The sequence below is a fragment of the Glossina fuscipes genome, unplaced genomic scaffold, assembly GCF_014805625.2.
Source record: "Glossina fuscipes isolate IAEA_lab_2018 unplaced genomic scaffold, Yale_Gfus_2 111, whole genome shotgun sequence".
Classification (NCBI taxonomy): domain Eukaryota; kingdom Metazoa; phylum Arthropoda; class Insecta; order Diptera; family Glossinidae; genus Glossina; species Glossina fuscipes.
The window spans coordinates 1,941,080-1,946,523 of NW_023998454.1; the positions used below are offsets into that span (position 1 = coordinate 1,941,080).

Here is a 5,444-nt window from a genome sequence, read left to right on the forward strand (position 1 = left end):
AATTTACACTGATTAAGCTTAACCAAGATAAAGTGCCTAGAGAAGCGATTAGGGACATTAAAGCTTATTTCACCAAGTAATGAAGGCGAGTCAATAGCACCATTTATTACTTTAATTAGAAAGGAAACGCCAAGAACAAATCTACGTTTCTCAAGAGACGGTAGGGACAGCAGAAGCAACCTATTTTCATACGGAGGAAGAGAGGCAATCGGATCCCGACCCAAATTTCTAAGGGCAAACAGCAAGAATTGCTTTTGAACAGATTCAATTGAATCTACGTAGCACCTATATGAAGCAGACCACACAACTGAGGCATACTCGAGTATGGGTCTAACCAAACACATGTACAGCCTTTTCGTAATGTAGGGATCATCAAGCTCTTTGGACCACCTTCTTATAAAACCAAGCGCGGACCTAGCTTTGCTAATCGAGAGCTCAATATGCAAGTTAAAACGTAACCTATGGTCAAATTGAACGCCTAAATCTGTAATCGAATCGACGTCCTCCAACTTATGCGAATCTATGAAGTACTGAGTAATGAATGACTTTCTTCTTGAGAATGAAAGCTTCTTACATTTACTCAGATTTAGTTTCAGGAGATTCAAAGAGCACCATGCAACAAAATTATCCAAATCACCTTGAAGCTGATGTGATTGCAATTCAACAGAGAAGGAAGAAAACAGTTTCACATCATCAGCATACATTAAGATCTGGCTGGAATTAACCACCGATGAGAGATCGTTAATGTATAAACTAAATAAAGTGACTTCCTTGAGGTACGCCAGACGTAACGGGGAATTCATTCGAGCTAATGGAGTTAAACAAAACTCTGAAGGATCTATTGTGCAGATAAGAGCTTATCCATTTCACTAAGTAGGGTGGGAAACCAGAGGCTTGGAGTTTAAGGATAAGTAGTCCATGGTTAACCATATCAAATGCTTTGCTTAAATCAGTGTAAATAACGTCTGTGCGAGAGCCACTAGAAAGAGCCTTGAAAACATGACAGGTAAACTCTAAAAAGTTGGTGACTGTAAATCGCCCTTTCCGAAAGCCGTGCTGGTGCGGAGAAATACACGAATTAATAGCAAAGGCCAAATGCTGAGTCACAATACGCTCGAACAACTTGGGCAAGAAACTCAACTTGGCTATGCCTCTGTAGTTCTCAACAAATTGTCTACTTCCACTCTTGGAATAATAGGAATAAGGAAACTACTCTTCCAACTGAATACAAGGACATGTTAAAAATCTTTGAGATCACACCACACAACTCGACAGCGCAAAATTTAAGTACACATGATGGAATTACATCAGGTCCAGGCGAACAACTGTATTTTAGAGAACTCAACCCTTTGAAAACATCATCGAAATAACCAAGTTAGGTATTGAAACCGAGTTAGTTATAGGATATGGGTAGTTTGCTTTTAACTTACATTCATAATTTATTATGACAAATTGCTTTATGTTTTTTTAAAGTAATCGGGTGTACTTGCTGCTATTAGCAGATGATTGTAGTAATTATTCTAGACTGCGAAAATAGTCCATAAGTTTAAAAACCTTATTTGAACGTGGAGGATTTTGAATATGCAAAAATCCAAATTATAACACAAATGGAATACCACTCTTCAGTAAACTCTTCTTACTTTTATTAAAATATAAGTAACATAGATTTTTGTTTAAGTGGAAACGTAAGAATAACAATCAACAATAATCGTTATGGTAGAAAGTTGGATTCATTTCGAGTTTGTAATAAGCCATTCCGTTTTATTAATGAAAAACAAAAAGTAATACGTGGTTGTGCTGAAGGCGCAGCTGACTATGCGTATGATCCGGCTGCGATTCCTCCAAATTCTACCATTCTCTTTGATGTTCAGTTGATGTAACATTAAACTAATTATTTTTTAAAGTGTAAAACTATTTACTATGAAAGCTAATTGAAGTAAAATTAACGCTATTACAAATATTCCATTTATTTATTTATTTACTTATTTATTTATTTATTCCACTTATATTAGAAACGCAACTAAAACAAAATGGCAGTCGAGTTCAATTGACTCTTACAGCAAATCTTAAATTAATTAATATTAAAACTTAGTATAAGTACAATAAAACAAATAAGAAGAAAAAAAAAAAAAAAAAAAAGAAGAAAAAAAGCATGTACACAACTAGCATGGAGCCACACCCACAACCGGTACAGGACCAAATTGCAAGTGAATCCCCATCGGAAACATGCTGTAGTATTATCGATCAGTCGAACTCTACCGTAGTCTACAAGTTATTGCTAAGTATACAATTTCCTACTAACCTAGTTAAGGTAGTGGAATTTTAGTAATAAGCAATTCATATATTAGTAGTAAGCTATAACCTACTTTTAATTATATTATTCGCTTAAGTTAGCATTAATTTATTAGTTATATAAGACACCTGAGCATACCTCAGTAAAGTCAGAATATAATCAGTAGTGTCATAAGTCTAATAGAACGTAAGCCAAAATCTAAATAAAGAGTAACTAATAAAAGAACCTTAAATATTGAGTGGTATCACTACAATGCATAAGCTTGGCAACCGATAATACAATTAATTTACGACTCATAATCACTTTTTAAAGTTAAAATTTAGTTCAAGTACGACATAGGTAAATCACGCGTATTAAGCAATGTTGCTTTAATGGACTTTAAAGAGTCCGTTAATGAGAATAAGTGATAGACGTCATTTAGGTTCTTGCAAACAACTCTGACCGGGTTAAACAGTTCGGTAAAAGCGTAAAACTTTGCAAAACTCCCCGAAGACAATACCCTAGAACCGCTAGGACTAGGCGAAAAAAATTCGAAGAAAAACTACCAATTTACCCCCCTTTCTTAAACCAACAATCCGATCTCGTAGTCGTAACTTAGTACAAATGACAAAAAAGAAACAGAAGCAGAACAATCAATAGAAACAAAGAAGCAATTAATGTGGCAAAACTGACCACCAAGACAAGAAAGAATCAAAACAAGCAAAGCGCTTACAGCATTCGTTGTTAGAAATTTTCAGTATGCTTATTCTATTGTGGAAATGTTTCTTTCTTTTCTTTATATCTTTTCGTTTACAATCAATGCTTAAGAATATTTCTTTTCCTTTTTCTTTTTTTTGTCTTTACATGTATATGAGTGACTTGGTATAAATTTATATACTGAAAGGATATTACTTATAAAATAGTGGTTATTAATAAATATATTAATAACAAAGGTTATAAATTAAGAAAAGCCTCTGGGGACTTGTTTTTGTTTTATTTTTCCTGACTCCCGTGCTGTAGCTGAAGCACGGCGTGGGTGTGCACATGAGGTCCCGTTTCACCCCCGATTACTTTTCATGGACCCCACAACAATTGACTTCTCTTCCCTCCTGAACAGTCGACCCCTATCGTGTTTTACATGCACGATTTGGTGGGCGTACCGCTCAAGGACCCCCCTTTATATTGCCGCCCTGCCCAACAGATCCACGCCGGAGCGACAGAACTGCGATAACAGTTTGGCGAACCCCCCTTTATATTGCCGCCCTGCCCAACAGATCCACGCCGGAGCGACAGAACTGCGCTAACAGTTTGGCGAACCCCCCTTTAAATTGCCGCCCTGCCCAACAGATCCACGCCGGAGCGACAGAACTGCGATAACAGTTTGGCGAACCCCCCTTTATATTGCCATTTATTATTATCATTATTACTTTTTTTTATATTTTTTTTGTGAACATTACCCAACACAATTACTAAAAAGGAAATCTAGCAAATCCTCCCGTTCCTTCGGTAAAATTCAACGAAATAAAGTTGACCTGATGCCAGGCGCCACTTTGTGTAGCGAAGCCACCTTGCACTAAAGCAACTAATTGAATCTATCACGCGAGGAAATAGATTTATTTGTAACATAAATTGAATTCGTCTTGACTCTGTACCATTACATTTGCGCTATACTATTATCGTTATATATATTTCGCGTTGGGAAAAATAAACAATTTATTCTGAGAGGGCCAATCACCCCCCCATCCATCAATCTACTCAACCCTATAGCAAACAAAAAAAAAAAAATCATCTACTTTCAAAATTACTTTAATTGATTCTCGGCTGGGTTGTTTGTCAAAATAAGACAATTGCAGAGCGCATCGTATGCCTCTTATCGATATAGCTCCAACTCTTTACTTTACTTGCGAGTCCCTACTACTAAGTATATGGTATTAGTTCTAGATTCTTTGTAAATATTCATGAAATAAAAAACTTTCTCATTAGACAAACTTAGCAGGTTCGGTTATTAAAAAGAGAACAATATGAAATTAAAAATTAGAATCAAAAATTGAAATCAAACTTTCACTGTTCACTGTTTTCTTGTGAACTGCATTTGTAACTTCAGACAGACAACCTGAAATGCTGGTATAGAGTAGTCAAGCAAATCAAGGAAAGGCACCTGTTATTATAACTAGTTGTTTAGGAGTGGAAGAAAAATTAAATAATTTCTAATTCTTTCTATGGTGTTTTTCACATTCTCCACAGGGTTTTTAATACATACGAACGTTAATTCCGATATATGCTTCACTTACTTGTTAAAATTGATAATAAAAACAAATACTCGGTATAGGAAATAATGCCTAAAAGAAAGAGACGAGATTTTTTTTCCAAAACACTAAATTCAACTTTATGTGTATATGAAGCTACCTCGATCCCTTAATTTTCTAGACAATTGATTTGAACCTTTCTTCAACGGTGGAGTTTCATCACGCATTGAATTTATATCACGTTCAGTTAGTATGCGACGTTTCAAGCGAGCTTCATTTTATAAAACAAAAAATTTATTTGGAACTAAGCAGAAAGTTGCTTGGTGTGTTCATTAATATATTTACGTCTGGGTTTTTGTTAGACAACTGATTCTAAAAAAAAAATCTTGTGGTGTCATGTATAATTGCCCGTCATACTCACTGGACGGAAACTTGATAAAACGTCTTTCACGTGCTGTTAATTTGCTTATTGTTGAATCTTCATCATACTGCAATAAATTTGAAAAAAAGATTAATGCAGTGAGATATGGCTCACTATTAAATACCTTGCACGACTACGCTTAATACAGTTATTCATAGAACGGCTTTTGGAAATAGGATTTTATATAAATGGACGAAAATGGGAATGGCTAAATGGTTTCCAGCATTTAAGCTGTTCGAGAAATTTGACGTCAATTATTCTACATGTCATTAACATCAGTTTTGTACGGCAGCCTTTGACAAGAGCTTGTATAGATGTTTATTCTATCTGGAAAAGTATTCACCTTTGAGTGTCTCATATTAAACGCTTTCACTGAATTGGTCCCGGATTTGAATAAATTTATGCAAATGATCGCAGTCGCACCGCCGCCAATAATCCATAAATATTTTCCATAAGTTTTTGATGGTTGATGCGTTGTGTTGTTTTTGTAACCGTAATTACGTTG

The 5,444-nt window shown here is 35.4% G+C and overlaps 1 long non-coding RNA gene across 1 annotated transcript; it reads right to left on the reverse strand.

The window, feature by feature from the left end:
* Positions 1-4,442: 4,442 nt before the first annotated feature.
* Positions 4,443-5,444, reverse strand: LOC119638990. Its single transcript, XR_005247516.1, has 3 exons — positions 5,064-5,444; positions 4,679-5,006; positions 4,443-4,611 (listed from the first exon to the last, which is right to left on the reverse strand). It is a non-coding gene; the product is annotated as an uncharacterized LOC119638990 (long non-coding RNA).